This window comes from Ictidomys tridecemlineatus (genome assembly GCF_052094955.1).
Source record: "Ictidomys tridecemlineatus isolate mIctTri1 chromosome 12 unlocalized genomic scaffold, mIctTri1.hap1 SUPER_12_unloc_7, whole genome shotgun sequence".
Lineage (NCBI taxonomy): Eukaryota > Metazoa > Chordata > Mammalia > Rodentia > Sciuridae > Ictidomys > Ictidomys tridecemlineatus.
In genome coordinates this window covers 404,360-427,306 of record NW_027520965.1, presented here as the reverse complement: position 1 = coordinate 427,306, position 22,947 = coordinate 404,360, and the positions used below count along the sequence as shown (strand labels likewise).

The following is a 22,947-nucleotide window of genomic DNA, read 5'->3' as shown; positions in this document are numbered from 1 at the left end:
CGGTCCTGGGCGGTTCGTCCTACAGACCTTGGCCTGGCTTCCTCAGCTGCCCTGTCCCCAGCCCCCTGTTTCCTCCTGACCCACTGACTCCAGCCCAAATCCAGTCTGTGTGGATTCCATCAGGGTCTCCGCTGTGACGGGGGCTGGCCTGGGACAGGGGATGGCCTCCGCTGTGACGGGGGCTGGCCTGGGACAGGGGATGGCCTCCGCTGTGATGGGGGCTGGCCTGGGACAGGGGCTGGCCTCTGAAGCCTCAGGGGCTGGCAGGAGGTGCTTCCTGAGATGAGGGACAGCTGAGGGACACTGCCCTGACCCCAACAGTGGAGCGCTGCAGAGGCCACCTGCTACTTCCCAGAAGGGCAGTCTGTGCAGGTCTCCTCTGAAACCCATATGGAGACTTGCGCATCCTGTGAGGGGTCCCCAGGGGGGTGGGGGGACAGGGCTTCTGTCACCCAACAGCAGTGGGTGAGGCTCCCTGTTGACACTGGTCATTTTGACTCTCTCATAGCATGGAGGCAGTGAAGATGGCGGTGGACTGGTCATCCAGGAGTGACGTGCACTTGTGATTTCCCTGTGCCTGCCTTGGGGGATGCGGTCACCCTACCTCTTCCCTGGCTCCAGGACCCCACGTAGAAGTCGTGAGTATCTGGCCCCGAGCCCTGGTCTTACTTGAGGCAGACACAGGTCTGGGTTCAACTCCTTCCTCCTTCTGGGTCTGCCTGACCCATCTGGGCTTGTCACGGGCACTGACCGATGGCCAATGGATGGCCACCTTCTCCTGCCTCCCTGGAACGGCTAGAGGTCAGCATCAGCCAACAACTTCCAGGGGCTCTTAGGGCTGAGAAGAGGAGCCTGGGGTCTTTAGTGACCTGCTGGTCCTGTCCCGGCACTACCCAGGCATTGGGGCCCTTCTTCCTTCCCGGACACTTGGTTCCCTGCGGGTCGTGGCCTTCAGAGGGGAGCAATTCCTATTTTTTATTATTATCATTTGCTGCAGACGGACCAGTCACTTCATAAACGTTAACAATGACAGATCACCAGTGCCAGCAACACCACAGTCACATGATGATGGTCATTACCCAAGGGCGGCTCCATGGGCCAAGCAGCAGGAGCCACCACCTAGCCAAGGCAGGATGGGTGCCTGAGCAAGAGCCCGGGGATGAGGGGGCTGGGCCATGCCAGGAAGGGTCCCTGTCCTCCACCCTCGGGGACAGACAGGGAGTAGGCAGGGGAACGGCCACCAAGGTCCCTATGCAGGTTTCCTGAGCTGCCATGTCAAGTCCCCGTGCACTGGGCAGCTTACACCAGCAGAACCCATTCTCAGGACCTGAAGCCCCGGTGTGGGCTGGGGTGGTGCTGCCGAGGCTGGGAGGGAGGATCGAGCCCTTTCCCAGCCTCTCTCCGGGTTTCAGGTGGCTGCTGACATCTTGGAGACCTGGGCTTGAAGAATGTCACTCCTCCTCTGCTTCTGTCCTCGTGTGGCCTGCTTTCCTGGGTCTCTGTGTCCTTTCTTCTTCTGAGGATGCCAGTCATTGGGCCAAGGGCCACGAAATCCTTTATGGACTCAGCTTGATGACATCCACAAAGACCCTGTTTTCAAATAAAGCCACATCCTGGGATCTGGGTGGACATGATTTTGTGGGACACTGCGCTGCCCACTACCATCACTGAGTTAAAAGACGTTCACCTGTCCACGTGGGCACCATTGCCGGCCACATGAGCTGGTGCTTTGCTCTGTTTGTCACACGGGGTGGACATAGTGGAGGGAGGCCCTCCCAGTGTCCGTCCCTCTTGCCTGAGTCCAGGTCCTCTGGATTTTGAGGAGGCTGGGAACCTCCTCCCTTGAGGATTTCTGGGAAGACCAGACACACAGGCTGGGGAGGGGAGAGGCTGGCCAGCCACCCCTGGGACCACAGGGTCTGCCCCGTGGGGGGACACACAGGCTGGTGGGGGGGAGGCTGGCCAGCCACCCCTGGGACCACAGGGTCTGCCCCGTGGCGGGACACGCAGGCTGGTGGGGCGAGGCTGGCCAGCCACCCCTGGGACCACAGGGTCGCTGAGCAAGGATCCAAGTCAGAAGCCTGTTTAGTGGGTGGATGACCCTCCAGAGACCCCAGTGACTACAGCAGCAGGGTCTATGGGAGGGAGGGGCCTCAGAGTTCTCCTGCTCTAATGTGTAAACGGTCACTCCATGACCACTTTGAACACAGGTCACAGAAGGACCAGTTGCCCCAGCCTGACCAGTAGGAGTGACAGCACATTCTTCACCAATCAAAGCTTCACCCTCACCCACTGTCCCAACCTTCTACATTCAAACAATGAAGACAGCAGACACCAAATTACCCCCACTCTCCGGCAGCACCCAATCCAGAGCAAAGCCCTGCATCCCCCAAACCCTCAGATCTCCTAATGTGACCTTAAATCTAGAAGGCGCTCTCCTGATTCTCAGGGACGTGCCCCAGGGCTCCCCACGGTGTGTGATCCTTCTGTTGCCAGGAGCCATAAGCCCACGCTGACCACGGTGAGTTCCTGCTGGTCTGTGCTGGCAGGACCTAGACCTGGGGAGACGGCCATGTGGGCCCTGCGCTGCCTCGACGCTGACCCGTGCCCTGCATCACCATCTTGCGGGATCCTCCTCCTTGGGCTTCTGGTGGGTGCTCTAGGTGGGAACCCGAGGCACAGGGGCCACTCACACAGGGCCTGTGTGTGCTCAAGGCCACCTGGGCCACGCGTGCCCACATCTACATGGCTGTCTGTATCTGTGCTGGGTCACCTGTGTCTGCACCTGTGTTCGCACCTTCCTTGGGTTGTGTGTCTGTTCCAGTGTCCACGTCTGTTTTCGTACCTGTGCAGGTGTACGCACACCTGTGCAGGTATCTCTACTTACATGTGTGTTTTAGAATTTATCAAATACCTTAGATGGGGACACTGAGGCACAGAGCTGTGCCTGGCTCTCCCCAGGGCAAACCGGTCAGCTGTGGGTCTGTGGTCCAGGAGGACAGCCCGGTGTCCACTCTGCCTGTCCTGTGCTGGGCTGCTCAGCACCTGCGGGTCATCTCCTGCTGGTAGGAGTTAAGTAAGCACTTGCTGGACGAGCGGAGGCAGGAAGGCGGGCGGACTCTCCACTGTGGGGCGTGGAGTTGATGCAGCTCCCAGGAGAGTAACTGGATTATGGGCAGTAAAACTGAAACCGCTCACTTACTGCCACCCTTGGCCTCTCTCCTGGGACAGTGACCAGAGGCACATCCACACGCCTGCTTAGAGACCCGCAAAGAGCAGCCTGACAGCCCCGTCTAGGGAGAGCCGGGGTGCCAGGCCGGGCTGCACCTCTGCAGGCGGGGAGTGGAGACGGTGGGGGCTGGGGGCTGGGCGAGGAGAGGGAGGGGCAGGAGAGACAGGAGAGACAGCGCCCGCCCGGGAAAACACACGGACCCATGGACGTTTATCAACGTGGATGGGCCACAGTCAGACCCTGACAACAAAGCAGCTTGCTGAGTAGTCGCAGGATAGGGTGCTGTTTGTGAAACTTGCTGAGTACTCCTGACACCCCACGGGGCAGAGGGAAGAGGCAGGCGGAGAGTGAGAGGTGGAATCGGGCAGGAAGGAGGCAGAGGGGGCAGAGGCTGGCCTCAGGGCTCCCTGTGCTGCACTGGGGTCCCGGGCGGGGTCTGAGGCAGGGGGTTCTCTTTCATGTGTTTAAGTCTTTCCAAGCTGAAACCCTGTTAGAGAGAAAGGGACAGAGTTGAAGGGGAGTTTGTGGGCAGCGGGGAGGGGAGAGCCATCCAGCAGAGGGGCCGAGTCAGCACTGCCTCCATGGCTGGGGCCAGCAGGAGAGGGACCGGGCTGTGGACGGCGGCCACGCAGGGCCCTGGAGACTCAGCGCCTTGAGGATTTGATCTTTATTTTGTGTGTGATGAAAACGGGAGCACAAGGGCCAGGGGGAGATTGGCATTTTAGGGTTTATTCTGCTCGTGTCCTGCAGCTGCTGGAACCAACATCCACACCAGGGGACTCTGAACCACAGAAGCCTCTTCTTTCAGAGGCCCAGAAGTCCGGAGTCCAGGTGTGCAGGGCCAGCTCCCGCTGCAGGCACTGGAGGGTCCTCCTGCCCTGCCCAGCTTCAGTGGCCAGTCCCTGTTGCTCTTGGTGAGGAGCTGCACTGCTCTGCTCTCTGCCTCCTCTGTCCTGTGCAGGGCCTCTTCCCTGGGCCTCTTCCCTGTGGGTCTGAGTCTTGTGGATCCTTCATCTGCCCAGAAATGACCCAAGTGTGCAGAGCAGGGAGGGGCTCACGGAACCCGGAGGTGACTTAGCTGTCCTTCGGGTCCTCTTGGCCAGCTCTTGAGAAGGACAAGGGGTGTGGAGAGCAGAGAGCAGCTAGAGAGCAAGGAGATGAGGAGGAAGGGAGGGAGGGAGGGAAGGAGAGGGAGGGAGGGAGGGAGGGAGGGAAGGGGAGGGAGGGAGGGAGGGAGAGAATGGGAGGTAGAGAATGGGAGGGAAGGGGAGGGACGGCTCAGCGCTGGCCGAGGGGCCAGGTTGGGAGCTCCACACAGGAGCCCCCTGCAGCAGGTTGGGTCAGGCTCGGGAGGAGCCGACCGGCCAGCCCCTGGCCTCTCCCACAGGAGGCTCCTCTCAGTCTGTCGCACCCTCCCTCTCCGTGTCCATGACATTTTTGGGTCCTATTCCTTTCTCCAGGGCCCCCTGAGCTGGGGTACAGTCTGGGCCAGCCACCAAGTGCTCCCTTGGACACGTTGATCAACTTCCTCCAGTCTCAGGAGAGTTTAAGCACCTGGGGTCAGAGGTGAGCAGGACCAAGGCCCTGGCTGGAACTGGGGTCCAGGTGTGTGTGGGCGCTGGACAGATTAGGGGAGGTGGGCCTCAACAGGGCAGCCAGTGTGGGCCAGGGCCTTGAGGCCGATGCTGAGAGCGGTGGGTCTGGAGGGGTGGGTGGTTCCCCAGAACTCCACAAGGACAGGGAGGCAGGGATGGTTTACTGGCTACTCTGTGTCCAGCACCTAAAACAGCACCTGGGACACGCGTGGTGAATCATCCTAAATGTCAGCTGACCAAGCCAACAAATGGGTGGAGAAGGGGAGTGACAAGCCGCCCCCACAGGCCAAGCTGGGCTGCTACAGGTGTGCTTGGACCTGGTGGGAGTGGACGGTGTCCAGAGAAGCAGGGAGAGCTAATGCTAGTGGCTGGTACAGGCAGTAGGGAGCTGTGAGAAGTGATGGAGCAGGGGAAGAGCAGAGCTATGCTTTTAGGTGACAAAGGAGTCAGAAACCTGGCCATGAGCTGTTGAGATGGCCTGGATAGAGGCTCTCAAACCTGCGCCCAGGTGACACCGGGAGGCTGGCAAGTAACAGAAAGCCCCATTCCACGCACCATGGCAGCCACCACCTCTGCCTGCCCAGCATCGCTGCCGGGACCTGGAGGAGGACTCTGGAGGCGTTTCTTGGACACCTGAGTTTGCTGGCTACTCTGTCTTTGCAAACGTCCTTAGGAAGGGGGGTCACACTGGATGAGTGGGGCCCTAATCCAGCGACTGGTGCCCTTTTAAGAGAGAGGAAGGGGCGCAGAGGGAGAAGGCGGTATAGAGACGAGGGCAGGGGCTGCAGTGAGGCCCATGGACAGGGCGGGAAGGGTCCTGCCCAGAGCTGTCAGGGGAGCCAGCCCTGCTGGCCCTGGACGTCAGAGGCCCCCCAGGATGCAGGGCGGAGCTTCGCTGTTTTCAGACCCCCCACCCGCCCAGTGCAGGCACTGACAGGGCCACCTGGCTGGTCACAGCCACCGGAGGACCCTGCCCTGTGCTTTGGGTACTGCTGTCGGGCTCTTCGTCTCCTTGGACCTTGCTGGGTCCTGCGCGTAGTCTGCAGGCTGTTTTCTCATCTGCTTCGAGGCTGAGGAGATGCAGGGAGGTGCAGGCGGGCCCCGGCCATCCACCCTGGCCACCAGCTTGGCTTGGCACACAGGCTGCGGGGAGCTGTTGGATCGTCGGCTGCGAGTCCCCCACTGCCACGGGTCACAGGCAGGGCTGTGAGTCGACTGTCCGTGAGGATCGGGTGGGCCTACAGAGTCACAGTCTGTTTTGCAGGGATGCCCTGTGAGGTGCCCCAAGGTGGGGGGCCGCGTCCTCCCCTGCCAGGTGGCCCAGGCACCCGCTGATAGTGGAGCTTGCGCAGGCTCGGGAGCCTGTGATTATCATTGAAATAGCACTGTGTACTTGGTGGTTGGACACGGCCCCACTGTAAAGAAAACACATGGGGCCGTCAGTCAGCACGCGGGGCGGGAGGTGCCTGCCCAGGACAACCGCGGGGCTTGGAGGAGGTTCCTGCACCCCTGCTCCAGTCTGAGGGTCTTCCTGGCAACCTGGAGGGACAACTCCATATGGGTTGGAGGACCGACAGGGCAAGGTCCACCCAGGAGACTCAGGCCCGGGGCCTCTGGTGGGCGCTGGACAAGGGTGGGCGGTGGAGGGCCCTGGAACCCGGCTGCCCTCCGACCCTGCGGCCCAGGGCCGGGGCCAGAGGGCGAGCCCAGCACCTTCCCAGCAGGCTCCGCGTGCTCACTGCCCTCCGCAGTCCTCTCCTGGTGTCGTTCTGGGGCCCAGCGGCTTGGTTCTCTCAGGGACGGGGGAGCAATGCAGGCTCCCAGGCCTGCCCTGTCCAAGCCCTGGGTCGGAGCGCTCCTGCAGGGATCGAGTGGTGGGACTCTCCTCACCTGTTCTAGACACACCTGGACCAGGTGTGCGGGCTCTTCCTGCCAACGCCACAAGGTCATGGGGACACATCAGAGTCAGGGCCCTGGACATGACCTGGGCTGGTAGCCACGGCTGAGAAGGGCTCTGGGCAGTGCCTGGATGGGCTGTGGCTCCTCCCAGGGCCCCTCAGAGACAAGCTGACCCCTCCTGCTTAATCCCAGTTTGGGCTCATCTAGAACTTTCTCGTAACTGTGTTCGTCAGGGCCTTAGCCGGCCCCCGGCTGGCCTCGTCAGAGCTGTGTTCCAGCTCCTGCGAGCTCTCCATTGCTCTCGGCTCAGACCACCATGTGCCCTGCTTTGGGGGGTCCCTCCGGCTCCCCCAAGTCTCCACCCCTGCTTCCCCTGCAGAACCAAGTCTGGGTGGAAGTGATCAGAGGGCACAGTGGATGGCGGGTGTCCTTAAAGAGACAGAAGGGACACAGACACAGAAGAGAGGCCAAGAAGATGGAGGCGGAGACAGAGTGAGGTGGCCACAGGCTATGCCAGGCCTGGACCCCCAGGAGCTGGAAGAGGCAGGGGACGCGTCCCTGGAGTGTCTGGAGGGAGCATGGCCCTGTGACACCTTGATTTCAGACTTCCGGCCTCCAGGCACCAGAGGAGGGCTCTGTGCCGTCCAAAGGCGACAGGTTGGTGTGATGTGGTGCAGCAGCCCCAGGACGCTGACGGGGCTCTGTGCTGCTTTGGCCAGGACAAGCCCTGAGTGACGCTGGGAGGGGCAGGTTTCAGAGGAGGCTCTGGAGAGGGCCTGGAGAGGCATTTCAGCTGCCCCTAACATCACAGGACGGGACAGGAGAGAGGTCTGAACGGAGGTGACCGCCTGTCCCGCCTTTCTCGTCATGGGGTGGTGACACTGTGAGCTCTGGACTTGGACCCTGCCATGCTTTGGAACAAGCTTGGGTGGGGGCTTGTGAGCCTGGGTGTCTCTCAGGCTGTGGAGAGCTGCCCTCTGGCCATGTGAGCTGGCCCTGCTCCCGTGGGGTTTTGCTTAGTTAGGGGGTGACTTGGGTGCCAGCTCCCCTTGCAGCTGATGTGGCCCCAGGGCTGTGTTAGAGCCTGTGGAACATTAGTGCATGTGGGTGGAACCTCCCGGGAAGTGACTCTAAGGGAGAGGCACACATTCTTCCTTTGTGCCTTCTTCATGCTGGCTTAGATGCAGCTGAAATGGCTCGAGCTAGAGCAGCCATCTTGAACCACAGGGCTCTCTTGGGAGACAAGACTGTGGCGAGCAGAGCAGCAGCAGGCAAGGAGGGTCACCCCTGGGACTTCATGCAGCAAGGCTGCCAAACAACCTGGGCAGCAGAAGTAAAGCTGTCCCTGTGCAGCCTCTGCTGTTTGTGCTGGACATCAGGGGCTCCCAGGACCTAAAATCATGAGCGTCCTCAGCCCTCAGAGCTAGGCTGCACGCAGTAGGGTCTCAGAATACTTCTTGGATCAGTGAAGGAGTGCACAGCGTCAGGTGCTGCCGTCTAACCACCGGGGATCTTTCCGCTGGGCTCATTTTGCATCTGTGTGTGACAGACAAACACCGGGTCACGGAAGCTGGATCCCCGTGAGCATCGTGAGGGTGGCTTGTGGCCCTGAGAGGGGAACTGACCTCACAGGTCCGTCCAGGGCGGCTCTGGTCAGGACGCATTCTGGACTCTGGGATGTAGCTCCCTGGCCACTGGGGAATGGGGGTATCTCCTGGCCCCTCCCACCAGCCCATCAGCTGGCCTGTCCGGATCTCCAGGTCCTGGGATAGCTCCCTCCTCTGAGCTGCTCTGGGGGCATCCGCTGGGCGTCCCACGGGCTGTGCTGTGGCTGGACGGTGTTAGCCAAGGCTGGGGCCCCATGACCCCTGTGACCTTCTTCCTCCCACCAGGTCCCCCCTGAAGGTTCTGGCCTCCAGCAGCACCACACTGGGGACCAAGCGGTTCCAGATCAGACCCTAAGAGACAGTGTCCCCCGGGGATTCCGCATCTGGAAGTCCCTGTGACTCTGACCTACTGGGGACACCATGCAGAGGTCAGCCAGTCCCCTCTGTGGGAAACTCATCAGGCCCGTGAGGGTGGCCCTCCCCCCACATGAACGAGTGCCAATACAAAGGGACATTTGGACACAGACGACTGGGGAAGAAGGACTTCAGCCATGGCCACTGTCAGGGCCCAGGCCACTACGGCCCCAGATGGACCTCCCCCTGCATCTTGGCCTTGGACCTCTGCCCTCCAGGCTAGGACAGGAGAAGTTCCTGAGGTCAAGCCCCTGGTCTGTGGCACTGGTTTCTGTGGCCCTGGAAACTCACAGGGACACCTGGGAGGGTTCCATCCTCAGCCAGCCGGGAGCCCGCAGGACGTCAGGAAATGCAGGATGGACCGCTCTGGGCTTCCCCCGTCACGGCCTTTAGTTCAAGGTGAATGAAAGGACACAGCGGAAGCTGCCCTTGGTGAGGGAGAGGGGCTCCATGGCCCACGTGTCCCTGTCCCCACCTCCAGTGGCTGCTGAGGCCATCTGCGGTCTCTGGGCTACTGGCCAGCGTGGGCAGCTGTGTCTGGGACACTCTGGGAGCCCTGTTCATCTTTTCCAAGCACAGGAGTCACCTGGAGCACCACTGGCAGAAGGAGTGTCCCCTCCCCCCGCCATATGGCACCGTCAGGTGACAGGTCTGGAAGATGACGCCAGTTCTCCATGGGACATGGCTTCCCCTCAGCTAGGGACGCCTCTTGCCACACGCCCTGTTGACAGAGGCCATGGGCAGGGCAGGCGTTGCTGTCCAGCTCTGGGTTCCGCTCCACGCTGATGCTGCGCTGGACATAGCTGGGGTCTTCAGGGTCTGGTTTCTGCAAATTGAGTTCTGGAACCATCTGCGCCTACCCAGGCCAGGAGGGCCGCTTGGCCAGTGCGGCTCAGGCTGAGGACTTTGTAAAGTGAGGTTCTAGCAGCTTTCTCCTTGGGACGTGTGGCCAGGTGCTGGCCAGGGGCTGGCACACAGACAGATAAGAGGAGGGCCCAGCGGGTTCCGTCCCCTCCCAGGTACAAGTGGCCAGCAGTTCTCAACTCAGGGCCTGCTGGGACGGCCCACAGGGTGACCCACAGTACGAGGCCCTGCCCAGCTGGTGCCAGGTTCAGGGTCAGTTTTGGCAAACGTGTCTGGCTTTGCCCTGTGGAAGAATTTAAGAATAAACCAGGGACCATTCCAAGAATCCAGGTGGGAGCGGCCATCACCCCACGCCGGGCGAGGAGGACCCAAAGCAGGAGAGAAAGAGGAGAGCTGGGCGGTGGGCAGGACCCACCCATCTGTCTCTGAGATTCTGGGACATCACATTCCTCCTCCTGCTTAGTCCCCGAGGATGGCTGTGTCCCTGGGGCTTCTCCAAAGGGCCAGGGAGTGCTCTGGCCTCCCCACCTCTGGGCTTGAAGGCACCGAGGACTCAGCTGTTCTCCTGGGGTTCTTTGGGGTGTTCCAGGGACCCCAGATGCCCAGAGCTGTGTCCAGGACACAGGCATGGCATGCCCCAGGGAACCAGCAGGGTGATCCCTGGGAGGATGTGAGTGGACACAAAGGCCCATATAGAGGTGGCCGCTTGGCTGCCCCGTCCAGGGAAGGGTTCCTGAGGGGGCGGCTCTGCCACAGCTGAGGGCCACAGGCGTGTGGGGGAGGAGGGAAGAGCGGTCCAGGGCCAGCGTGGTGAGACGGCCCATGCTGGGCTCTGGGGGGTGGGAGGGCCGCGGGAGGTGGGAGTCTGTCTCCCTGCAGCCGGTTCCCAGGGCTCTGTGCCGGAGGTTTCTGAGCACCTCCGAGGCCAGCCCCTGCCTCCAGGGTGGAGGACAGACTTCGGGCTCCCTCCCTCCTCAGGGCCGGGGATCCCCTCAATGGGGGATAATGGCTTTCTCTCTCTCCGTCTCCCTCAGCCGCCCAGGCCCTGGCTGCACTGCCTCTCCACTGTAATCAGAACTTTAATCTGAACTACTTCAGAGCACTTCCCAGCCTGCAGACAGGCTGATTTACAGAGGAGCAAATGCCACCAGAGCCTTGGTGGCTGCTCTTGGAAGGCTGGTCTCGTAGACCGCGTAGACCACACTCGCTGGGCAAGCAGCAAGCTGGCCGGGGGGCAGTGATTAGGATACTGGCCGGGAGGCGGGCAGGGAGGGGTGGCGAGAAGTCTCACATTTCCTGGACATGGCCTCGGCAGGCTGGAGAGGAGGATGGGGTTCCCGAAAGGTCAAGCCGTGGGGATCACAGGAGCCTCGCGTAGGGCGTCTGCCGCTTCTAGAGCATGGACAGAAACCAGAAGGACATCCTCCTCTCTGAGGTCGCCTGGAACAAGAGCCGGGAGCCAGGTCTTGGTGGTTCGGAAGACGAGCGTCTCCTGTCCTGAGGGCAGCCGCGCCTCGTGCAGTGGTGGGCGGGGCCGAGCCCTTCCCAGAGGACCTGGAGGGAGGTGCTCGCCCCCGAAGGCCTCAGTGTCCTCGTTAAAACCAGCCCAGGGCCTGGCTGACCCGTGTCCAGGACTCACTCTGCCAGGTTCTACTCCAGTTGCTTTATGGGCCCACTCATGGGGTCCTTCCGAATCAGCGAAGCTGGTGCCATTATGTCCCCACGTACAGGGGGGGAAGCTGGGGGACAGGGAGGCCAGTGACTCACCCTCAGGTCCCACAGGTCCTCTGACAGCCAGGAAGCCTATTGCAGAGTTTAGGCAGGTTCACTCGGAGCTGGTGGGACGTGGGTTGTGCAGTCAGGGCAGCAATGTCCTCCTCACAGAGGGGTGCGTGTGTGTGCGTGTGTGCATGTGTGTATGTGCGTGTGCGTGCGTGTGCGTGTGCGTGCGTGTGCATGTTTGTGTGCTTGTGTGTGCGCGTGTGCGTGTGTGTATGTGTGTGTGTGCGTGTGCGTGCGTGTGCATGCGTGTGTGCATGTGTGCGTGTGCATGTGTGTGCGTGTGTGTGCGTGTGCGTGCGTGTGTGTGTGTGTGTGGCCGGGAATGGGGGAGTTACATGCGATGGGGGGATGTGTGGAAAGCACCTGTTATGGTTTGAATCTGAGGTGTCCTCCCAAGCTCACGGGTGACACAACGCAAGAAGGTTCAGGAGACATCACTGGGCTGTGGGAGCCTTGCCCCAGTCGGTGACCTCATCCCCGAGAGGGATGAGCTGAGTGGTCGCCGAAGGCTGGCGGGTGTGGCTGGAGGAGGCGGGCACTGGGCTGCAGCTGGGGGGTGTCTGACTTTTATCTGGTGAGTGGGTCCCCTCTCTGCTTGTGTCCTGGTCACCATGGGAGCCACTCCTCTCCACCACACTCTTCTGCCATGATGTGCAGCCTCACCTGGAGCCCCGAGGAATGGAGCCTGCTATCCGTGGATTGAGGTCGCGGAAACCATGAGCCCTCAAATGAACTGTTCCTCCTCTGCAGCTGGGCTGGTCGGGTCTCCTAGTCCCAGCAGCAAAAAAGCTGACTCAAGCAGTACCCAGCCCAGAGTCTGGGGCAGGGTCACCCCTTGAGACATGGTGGTGATGGTGGGATGTTTATGGTGATGCTGGTGGTGATGGTAATGATGATGGTGGTGATGGTGACAGTGATGATGGCGGTGATGTTTATGGTGATAAGGTGATGATGGTGATGCTGGTGGTGACAGTGATGATGCTGGTGGTGGTGGTGATGATGATGGTGGTGATGGTGGTGATGGTGATAGTGATGATGGCGGTGATGTTTATGGTGGTAAGGTGATTATGGTGATGCTGGTGGTGACAGTGATGATGCTGGTGGTGGTGGTGATGATGATGGTGGTAATGGTGGTGATGGTGATAGTGATGATGGCGGTGATGTTTATGGTGGTAAGGTGATGATGGTATTGCTGGTAGTGACAGTGATGATGCTGGTGGTGACAGTGATGATGATGGTGGTGATGGTGATGATGACGGTGGTGACACTGATGATGGCGGTGATGTTTATGGTGATAAGGTGATGATGGTGATGCTGGTGGTGACAGTGATGATGCTGGTGATGGTGGTGATGATGATGGTGGTGATGGTGGTGATGGTGACAGTGATGATGGTGGTGATGTTTATGGTGGTAAGGTGATGATGGTGATGCTGGTGGTGACAGTGATGATGCTGGTGGTGACAGTGATGATGATATTGGTGATGGTGATGATGACGGTGGTGACACTGATGATGGCGGTGATGTTTATGGTGATAATGGTGATGATGGTGATGCTGGTAGTGACAGTAATGATGATGGTGGTAGTGGTAATGATGGTTGTGGTGATGGTGGTGATGATGATGGTGGTGACAGTGATGATGGTGGTGACATTGATGGCAATGATGGTGATGATAGTGATGGTGATGCTGATGTTGACAGTGATGATGATGGTGGTGATGGTGATGATGATGGTGATGATGACGATGCTGACAGTGATGATGGCGGTGATGTTTATCGTGATAAGATGATGATGGTGATGCTGGTGGTGACAGTGATAATGATGGTGGTGGTGGTAATGATGATGGTGGTGACAGTGATGTTGGTGATGATGACAATGGTGATAGTGACGGTGGTGACAGTAATGATGGTGGTGACTATGGTTTGGGGATGAATTGTGGGGCTAGGGTACATGCTGGAGGTGACCTGTGGTTGTGTTGATGGTCTGGAGTAAGCAGGGCTCTCGGCCTCGGCACTGTCCACACTCGGGGTTGGATCTCTGTCGTGGGGGTCTGTCCTGTGCCCTGTGGGCTGCCTAGAAACCCTGGCATCTACCCATTCCCAACCAGTAGCATCCTTTCCTCCCTGTTTGAGGGCTGGAAACACACGGTCAGTTGAAATAATGATCCTTGGAATGGACGCGATCACCTCGGTGCCTGATTCTCCAAGTGACGGATGGTCAATTCCTCTCTTTTCCCACTTTTCAGAACCCTCTTCTCTGGGTGGTCCCTGGGCTGGGTGTAGTGATTTCATCATGGCCTCCAGGACTTGGGGTGGGGTGGGCTGCCCAGGTACACCCCGGAGTTGGCATTGGTCAAAATGCCAAGATGAGGCTGCGGGCAGAACTCGGGTGAGTGATGCCCCAACTCCTAAATCAACAGGTGGAGCAGAGATGGTCGGGCCAGGGCCTCTGGGGGCTCACCCTGGATGGGGGCTCAGTGCTCTTTCTGCCAATCTCTCTGGGAGAAGCCAGGTTCGTGCCAACAGGGCACGGTGTGTTTGTGGGACGTGTTTTCCCTCCACCCGAGGCCAGTGCCCCTGACCCCGCTGCCCTGGCACACTGGGGGGCGGCCTGGGCAGTACCGTTTGCTTCCTACCACCTGGAGGCCAAGTCCAGGATGTGGGGGGTGCTTCATCCCTGGGCCTCTCTCCTCAGCCACAGACAGGGGCTCACCCTGAACCCCAGGGCCGTCCCTCCGTGAGCCTGGGTCCTGGTCTCCTCTTCTGATAAGGGCTCCACGCCGACTGGTGGGACCACCCTAGTCCACATGACCTCGCCTAAACTAATCTCCTCTACATGACCCTACACGCAGCAGGGCCTGGGGGTCGGAAACTCAGCCTAAGAATTGGGGGGGGCACAATTCAACCTGTAACCCCTGCTGAGCGAGTTTTAATTGTTCAGCAACGGCTCCTGGCTCTTCAGCCCATCTACTTAGGTAGATAACAGAGCCTTTTGAATATTTAAAAATGGATTTGCGAGTCTTCAGGTTCCTGCACAAGGCTGGGGAGGAGGAGCTCTCATCGGGAGCAATGTTTGATAACCGACCCTGGATTCTGAAGGGAAGGGGTCGTCACGAGGCTCGCTCCTCCCTGCAGCCTGCGGCTGCCACTCACCGGGACTGAGAGGCCCGACGCTGCGGGGGTAGCTCTCTGTCGAAGGAGACTGTTGGAGACAAAATGTCTCGGGCAGCCGTGTGTGGTCACCCATGTCCACACCTCCATGATGTCCAATAACTCTGCCACAAATTCTCCCACGCGTCTCCTTAGGTGTCCAGAACACACGCACCCTTCACACTGGGATCGCAAGCTGAGGTCACAGTGTCGCGAAGACTGCGACCCACCTGAACACAGGTCTGCCCATTGTCCTAGTCCTGGGAAGTGGCCTCGGCCCCTTGTCATGTCCTGTGCTGACAGCCTGACCTGTGGCAGGCCCCTGGCTACTCCATGCTGATGACAAGACTCAGGAAGGCCGCTGGTCAGGCCAGAAAGACCAGGATGGAGGCTGGGGGTAGGGGACAGGGGCTTCAGCTGACTTCCTGGAGGGGAACGGCAGGAGTCAGAGTGGCCACGTGGCTGGTGACCAGCCCATTGAGTGCTCGGGAACTCTGTGATGCTCAGGCTTCCCCGATGGGTGGCACTGGTGTGGAGGGTCACACCTTGGTACTGGGGCGAGAAGGCCGGGGGACACAGGGCTTCGCACTGGGCACTCTCCCACCCTCCCTCTCCACCACCTCTCCCCCAAGTGCTTCTAGACGGTATTTCTTGCTGTCACAAAACCCTAAATGCAGGCGTTGCTGTCCTGTGCTTTGAGTGTTCTGGGGAGTTACATGATAGTACTTTTGGAAACACTTTCACATCTTCAGCCAGGGGTCTGCAGTGAGGGTGCCCAGGGACCCCTGCTTTGTAGCTGGCCTGTGAAGCGAGGTGGCCACGGAGGACTCTTCCCTCAGACTGCGCAGCTGGCCTCAGTCCCTTGAGATGCCTCTTCACAGAATTCATTTTAAAAAATTTATTCACACACTTGTTACCATTCATACTCAGGTTCATAAAACCAAAAACGTTTTAATTATGAAACATAAGAAAAGAATGTTTAATTTCAAGGCCAGACTGGCCTCTGATCCGCCTGTGTCGTCCAACAGTATTCAGCAGGTGCCTACTCAGGCACGCTGGTCGGTAGGTGGGGGTCAAGGCCAGTGGGCAGGAGGCAGGGCCCCGCGGGGGACTTGAGAGCACGTTTCTGTCACTCAGTCTCTGAACAGACATTATGGTGTCATTTATTTTGAGCTGCACGGCTTTACCCATCTGTCATGGGCTCCCAATTTATGGTGCTGTGCTCAGATGTGTGGGGGGCGGGGGGACCAGGCTCCTCTCCAAGCTGAGGCGCCCCTCCCTGTCCCGGCCTTGCTGGGTGGCTGGGGGCTGGGGGGGAGGAGCGAGTGGAGGAGGGGCAGGTGGGTCTTGAGGGCTGCCAGCAGGAGCCCCAGGGTCAGGGATTCTCCAAGGGCCAGGCGGCTGCTGTCCCTGCACCTGCCTGACCACCAGTGAGGCCATCAGGCTGTGGGTTATCCAGGGGCCTGGGGGCGTGTTCAACTTGGGCCCCACCTTGGCTGTGGCTCTAAGTCAGGATCCTGGTGGACCCCCCCAGCTGCCAGTGCTCCCGTTCTGTTCTTTCTCTCTGACTCGTATTTTCCTGCCAAACCATCCACTTGTTCCTAAGTTGGGGGTGGGTGGGAGGGTGTCCCCAGTAAGACAGGTTGTTCCTGACCTCCCATAACCTTCCCTGGAGAGGAAGTCAAGCTGAATTGAAGTCATCAGGGTGGGCCTTCATTCCATGTGACTGTCCTTATGAAAAGGGGAATTTGGACCCAGACCCATGCAGGGACCAGGCTGTGTGAAGCCAAGGGCAGAGGTGGGGGTGAGGGTTCTGCTACCAAATCACCAGTCACCACCAGGAGATGGGGAGGGGCCTGGGCCAGACGATCCCTAGAGCTGTTGCCTGCTGGCCCTTTGTCTTGGACTCCTTGTCTCCAGAGCCATGGGACAATACCTTCTGTCACCTAAGCCACCCACTCTGCCATGTTTGCCGGGGCATCCCTACAGGGGTGAAGGAGCGGGTGTGTGTCTTCTGAAAACCTCCCACCCTTCAGGTGACTCCCAGGTCCTGCTGGCACCAAGAGCTGGACCCCTGAAGTGTTCCTGCTGGGCAGCACTGTGGTCCATCTCCCCACCATGGAAGACCAGGAGCCTCCCCAGCCAGAGGGGGAAGCCATGGCTCAGGCTGCTCCTAGGTGACCAAGAAAGATGACGTAGCAGGCACGGTCACCACCTCAGTGTCACTTCTGCATGGCTGAGAGTTCTAACAGACTCACTCCAGGGTTGCGAGGTGGAGTGGTGGGCTCTGCACCCCGGGGGCCAGGTTCCCCAGAACTGCCGGGCCAGGCTTGGGGTGGGGAGCTGCAGAACAGGACTCGGGGTGATGAGGGAGGTGACTTCCTTTTTTCCTCCTGCCCCTCCTTAGGGTCTGCTGTGGGCTCTCCCTTGCCCGTAGGTCAGGACCATGGAGAGCATCCCAGCAGCTCCCTCAGGGCAGGCCTGTCCCCTTTGTGCACCTGGAGGCTGGGAGGCTCTCACTCCTCAGGGAGACCCACTGGGGGAGCACCCAGGACAGGCGCGTCACGACCCAGGAGCCAGCAGTCAAGGCCGGGTCCAGGGTCTGCCGTTTCAGCATCACCATCGTGTGGTCTAAGGCCCAGAGGCTTCCATTTTCCTTCTTCCACCAACTGCACAGCAGGAATGTCACCATCCAGGGACAGAGGCCACCTGTGGTGTTCCCAGGCAGACCTGGGTCCACGTCCATTCCACCGGGGTGCAGTCCTGTGCCCTAGCTGCAGAGCTTCTGCCCAGGAGGAAACGGGAGTGGCCTGGGGACAGGACACGGCAGTGTGTCTGCCCTGGTGGACGTCTCAGGGGCTGCCTGGGGCCAGAAACCCCGGGAAAGTGCTCAGCTCTGGGAGCCTGCCCTGGCCTTCAGGAGTCCATCGCTGAAGATGAGCCTCATCAAAATGCTCCCACAGTGAGCTCCTGCTGTTCCCTGCCACTTCCACCCTCAGAGGGTGCCCACGCCCAGCAGATGGAGAAGGGAGCTGGCCGGACATGAGGGAGTCCAGGGGAGGGCAGGGCTGGTCCCTGGAGCTGTGGGGAAGGGGACAGGATTTGGGGGCCACCAGGGTGCCCGGGCTCCCCCTCAGCACAGCTGGCTGCTCAGTGCTCCAGCTTGAGCTGCACAACTGTCCCTGGCGGCCCCCGGGCCCTGGAGCTTTGGCTCTGCCTGAGCTGCAGGAAGCTGTGCCTGCTCCATGCCAGATGGTGGCTCACAGGCAGTGTCTGCTCTCACCGTCTGGAGGGCAGAGGTGTGAGCGGAGGTGTCAGCAGCGTGCATTCCCTCGGTGGGAGGAGAGCGCGTCCCGGCTTCTCTCCCAGCTTCTCTCCCAGCTTCTGGCGGTTGGCTGCAGTCCCCAGGATGCCTGGCTGGAGGAACAAGCAGCCTGGCCTCGCCTTGGTCTTCCCCCGGCTTCTCCTGGGTGACGGGCTGTGTTCCGTGAGCCTTTGAGGAAGGAAGTCTGCATCACTCCTCTGTGACCTTGTCCTGGTCAGTGACATCTGTGAGGACCCTATTTCCAAACAGAGGAACATTCGGAAGCGGCAGGGGCGGGCGAGGACGTCAATGGTGGACTTTGGGGGAATGCAGCTCAGTCCCTACCACAGGCCAGATCCCAGGAAGAACTCCAACTGACGTGATGGCTCACCCTGGTCACCAGGCCCCAGGACTTGAACACGCAGTGGGAGGGGACAGCAGGCACTTTGCCCCACGCCCCTGTAGGGAGAACCCCCTTCCACTCGGAGAAGCCAGGACTCCCGTGGACAGTCCCCTGGGCCTTCTGGTTGGCAGGCAGGGCTCTCCTGGATGCGTTTTGGCTTTGGCCCCTGAGAGCACTGGGGTTCTGGCCTGGAGGGGGGTCCCTCCTCCCTCATGGCTCCTGACTTTTCTTCTCTGAACAAGGATGTTACCTGGGGTCCAGATGAAGTTGGTGAACACCCACTGACTCAGCTGGTGACCTCAAACAGGAGGCTGGAAGCCCCGTGCCCAGCCCCTTGGCCTCGACCCTGCCCTTGGGGAGAGAGGAGGGACAGCCCCCTCTGGGTCAAGGCCCTTGGGCAGCGGATCTTCCCTGCTGTGCTGTGGAGCAGCCGCCTGAGCGCCTGTGCTTAGACTGACCCGGGAAGGCTGGTCCGGCCCAGGAGGGCCATCCCCAGGGTCTGACGAGGCCCAGGCTTGAGCAATTTACAGCCGTGGAAACTGAGGCACGGTGAGGTTAGGGACTCACCTGGGTCACTGGCTGTGTGGGCTGGAGCCTGGTCGGAGCCTGGATCCTCTGTCCCAGGAGTGAGGCTGTGAGCCCCACCTTCCCTTGAGCCTCCTGGGCCTTGGTGTCCTTGTCCCTGTGGGCTTGCTGTGTTGACCATGCGAGTCAAGCTGCCCACAAGCCACCTGATCCAGGCTGCGGTGCTCCCCTTCACTGGGGCTGGGGGCCGCTCCTGGCCTCTCCAAGTGGACCTGCCTCTGAGAAGGCTGGGGTTGGCTTTGGCTTCCTCGCTCCCCCAGCTAGAAGCCCCTCCTGCCCAGCCACCAGCAGGCCACCTGGAGCCACCAGCTGGTCATGGCTTTGCACCTGGGCTGGGCAGGTCACCGGTACAGCCTGGAACTCAGTGCCAACAGCAAGGCTGGGCAGTCGACTGGCTTCAGAAGAGGCCATCCCCTGCCGACGCTGGAAAGGCCACGTGATCTGGTGGCTCTGGGGCTGCAGGTGGGTGCCTGGGAGGAGGAGGAGAGGGTGGTGGCCTTCCCCATCACCTCCCAGTGCCAGCTGCCCCGGCCTGGGACCCACCCTGACTGCTTTCTCCTTCTGGCCTCCTTCTCGCCATGACCAAAGCTCGTCCAGAACATTCCATGCTACACCTGCTGCCCCCAAGCCCACCCCTCTCTAGCTGTGTGGTCAGCTAGAGCCGAGGGCTCCCCGTGGGCCCATGAGTGCCACTCCTCTCTCACCACCCCCTTCCCGAAGTGTGCCTTCAGGGGGCTCAGCACCTCACTCCAGGCAGGTGACAGACTGTGGAAAGAGGAGAGTCGCCAGCGCTCCTGCTGGGGCCTGTGCTTGGCCCTCTCTGGGGGGTGGTTGTCTAACAAATTCTCACAAGAGGGTGTGTCCTGCACCCAGGAGCCACAAGGCTCCGTGATGCTGTGGTCCTAACAGATGTGCTGTGACTCCCCAAGTGGACTTCTCGGGGTGCCTTTGGTCACCTGCACTGGCTGTACTTCAAGTGTTCACAACCATGTGTGGCTGGTGCCACCATGTTGGACAGTGGCCACCTAGGTGGTTCCACACCACAGGAAGTTCTACTGGGCAGCCCAGCCCTGGATGGCCCAACGGTGCCACTGACTTAGCTGCAGAATTCTGTGAGTGTGCATGGGGTAGCCCTCCTGGGTAGCCATCCAGGAAGTCCACGGTCATCTCCAGCTACCCAAGGGCATCCCCAGGTGGAAGATCCAGCACCATCAGAGCTGGCCCCATGCTGTGTGACCCGGAGGCAGGCCGGGAAGGACTCTCCTGGGGACACCTGGGTGTCAGCACCAAGCTACTGGGCCATCTCTGACTCTCACCATGGAGAACGAGAGCAAGGCTTTGGAAAAGTCCTGACTCCTGACAAAGAGGTCAGACTCCTGATGGAAGGCCAGGGGAGCCTGGAGGGGAGTCCCCTATGTCCCTTGGTGATCAAGGGTCTTTCTTGCCAACTCTTGGTGGACTTGAAGGGGTGTCTTCTGGTCCCACAGCCTTCCTGGGAGAAATATAGCCCAGGTGTTGGGGAGCAGAGGCCCCTGTGTGGGGAAAGCCTCTCTCTTCCCTCTCCACCAGAAGAGAGCTCCGGAAGTCCAATAATGGAGAGCTTATCAAGCTCTTGAGGTCGGGCTGGGTGAAGGTCTGCCTGGAGCACAGGCTGCTGCTAAGCTGGATGCGAGGTCAGGAGATGCCACAGATGGAGCTGAGACCTCACATGCTCAGCCAAGAGGCGGTGGGGCAGGAGGCACAGTGGGTGGCCCCATCAGCACTCACAAACGCTGTCCAGGGCTTTCCTCTCGGGGTGCAAACTACCCAGGGGGTCCATGCGGGGGCCTCTCTCAGCAGCCTCTCTGTGTGAACAGGCCTTCCTCGACCCCTGAGGCTGTGGGTCCCCAGAGCACACGCACACACCCACACGTACACACACGGATGCACACGCCCATATGCACACACACAGAGGGGTGGAATCCCAACTCACAGAGGTGGAAAGGCTCCGATTCCTTCTTCCGGTCCCCACAGCACACAGCTGACGTCCCACTTTGATTTGGTAATCATCTTTTCTCCTTTCAATAGCTGTCAACTGCCAGCTGGTCCTTTGAAAATAATACTGAAAAAAAATGAAAAAAAAGTACATGAGACTTTTCAGAAAGTTTTCCCTGGACAGCCCAAGCCGATCAGTGGCCCATGAGGGGCCACTCCTCTCTCACCACGCCCTGCCCAAAGTGCACCTTCAGGGCTCATCACCTTACTCCAGGCAGGTGACAGAAGGTGGAGGTTGGACTGTGGTAAAAGGAGAGTCCTACGCGCTCCTGCTGGGGCCTGTGCTTGGCCGGCTGGGGGGAGGGGGGTCCTCTAACACCCTCCTCCTCACTTGCTGCCCCATCTGCCCTGCAGCTGCCCCCCTGAGCCGCCTCCTCCCTGTCTGCACCCCCTGGCACCCCCCGCTCCACCCTCACTTCCTGGATTCCTTTCCTGGGTCCAGTCCACTCCGGACACAGCCCACAGCTGAGAAGCCCCAGTCCTCCCAGTCCTTCTGGGTGAAGTCCAGGAAGAAGCTGGCCTGGTCCCAGAAAAACAACTGCACACCTCACACCTCACACAGCGGCTTACCCGATTCTGACTGAGATGTTAATGGGATCACGGGGGTTTATTTAAATTGTAAATGACAAATAATTGACCGCATTGACTTCGCTGCTCTTCCTGGAGGCCTCCCTGCCGACTATTTTGGGGTCCCCAGGCCTCAGAGGTTAATTATCCAGGATGCTCCTCCTCAATATGCAAGCCCCAACCTCAGTGCCCGGTCAGTGCTGAGTGTCCTTCATAAACACGGCCGCCCATTCAGGTTTCTCAATCAATGTCACTTAGAAGACCAGGGACTGCGGCATGAGGAACGCTTAGCTCACAAAGTCAGTGTGTGGGGAGCCCGTGTTGGAGGAGGGCTGGAGGGAAGCCGGGACGCCCCGACCCTGCAGGGGGCCCCCAGACCCTGCCTCAGGCTCCTCTGTGACCCCCTTTCCGAAGTTCAGCTGCCTCCCCTCTGAGCCTCCTGCTGGTTTTAGGGGAGGAGAAAGAGAACATTTAGAAACAGCACAGTTCTGACCCACACCAAAAATACCCACATCAGAGCCTTACCCGTGACTCGGCTGGTGTGAAAGACAGCCTCCTTGTCACGGCTCAGTCACATGAGCTCAGAGACCAAAATAGAATGTTTGGCAACTAGTCAAGTATCATCGGCCGCTGCACAGGGAAGGAGGGAGCACCAGGAGCCCGGGTGCAGGGGTGGGGGCTGCGGGCTGCCTGCCACCTGCCCTGCGCTGGCCCCGGGGCCTGGGGAAAGGCAAGCCCTGCTTTCGTCAGGACAACGGAGACCGAGGGTGGTGGGTGCCCTCCACGGACCCGCAGAGGAGGCTCACGGTGGGGGATGGCCCACTGCCTCGGAACGTCTCGGGCCGGCATCTTCTACTCCCGTGAAAGAGTCGAGAACCCAGGTCCCATGGAGACAGGGAGCCACCTCAGCTCCCGAGAGCCAGGCCTCTCCTTGCCAACCGTGCACAGCCGTCGTCAGTCCATCAGCCGAGAGGGTTGAAGACCCAAAGCACAATGAGGTGGTCCTGCTTTCCAGAGGGCAGCTCAGCAGCAGGGTGACCACTTCCCCCAGTCCAGCTGCCTTGGCTCCCCTGCCCTGGCACCCAGTCTTGCCTCTGGACACCGTATGGCCTGTGCAGGGGCCCTGCACCCCAGGGCACCCTCTTTCCCCTCCGGCACCTCCTGGCTTTCCCCACGGGGCCCTCCGCGTCCACCCCACATGCAAGCGGCCCCCTTTCTTCTTCCTCCGGCTCCCGCTGCCTCCTCACATGGTGCAAGGACGAGGGTCTCTTGGGCCTCTTTTATCAGGGTGCTGAGCCCTCCTGTGAGACTCGTGAGCCACCCCCAGAGCCCCACCTGCTTCACCCCTGCGTGGGGTCAGGGCTGCACATGCTGAGGGGCCGTAGCGGCCCTCACACCGCGCCCACTGCTGTTCTCCTGGTCTGCTCTTCCCGTATCATCACCTGTGAAACCTGCCTGCTGGGGTTGGATGGGGTGGCCACCCGGGTGGATGTGGAACTGGTGGGGGGTCCTCA

General features: G+C 60.2%; 1 protein-coding gene and 2 long non-coding RNA genes across 9 annotated transcripts in view; 2 read left to right on the top strand and 1 right to left on the bottom strand.

The window, feature by feature from the left end:
• The window catches only part of LOC144372366 (mitotic spindle assembly checkpoint protein MAD1-like), a 267,846-nt gene extending 266,940 nt beyond the window's left edge, over positions 1 to 906 (top strand). The window contains exon 15 of the mRNA XM_078035764.1: positions 509 to 906. The gene's annotated coding sequence lies outside the window, so the exon portion shown is untranslated. The remainder of the gene's footprint in view (positions 1 to 508) is intronic.
• Positions 907 to 2,080: 1,174 nt separating this feature from the next.
• Positions 2,081 to 9,936, top strand: LOC144372364 (uncharacterized). Of its 3 annotated transcripts, XR_013432383.1 has the most exons (7): positions 2,088 to 2,650; positions 3,983 to 4,146; positions 4,693 to 4,798; positions 5,010 to 5,132; positions 5,970 to 7,383; positions 8,619 to 9,146; positions 9,327 to 9,936. It is a non-coding gene; the product is annotated as an uncharacterized LOC144372364 (long non-coding RNA). The 3 variants fall into 3 exon arrangements; XR_013432384.1 differs by lacking the exon at positions 5,010 to 5,132 and having other exon boundaries at positions 2,081 to 2,650; positions 5,970 to 8,358; XR_013432382.1 differs by lacking the exon at positions 5,010 to 5,132 and having other exon boundaries at positions 2,083 to 2,650; positions 5,970 to 8,306.
• Positions 9,937 to 17,512: 7,576 nt separating this feature from the next.
• LOC144372362 (uncharacterized) lies at positions 17,513 to 21,983 on the bottom strand. Of its 5 annotated transcripts, XR_013432381.1 has the most exons (5): positions 21,071 to 21,224; positions 20,805 to 20,933; positions 19,160 to 19,302; positions 18,815 to 19,050; positions 17,513 to 18,100 (listed from the first exon to the last, which is right to left on the bottom strand). It is a non-coding gene; the product is annotated as an uncharacterized LOC144372362 (long non-coding RNA). The 5 variants fall into 5 exon arrangements; XR_013432380.1 differs by lacking the exon at positions 21,071 to 21,224 and adding an exon at positions 21,959 to 21,983 and having other exon boundaries at positions 18,815 to 19,302; XR_013432379.1 differs by lacking the exon at positions 21,071 to 21,224 and adding an exon at positions 21,437 to 21,870 and having other exon boundaries at positions 18,815 to 19,302.
• Positions 21,984 to 22,947: the final 964 nt, after the last annotated feature.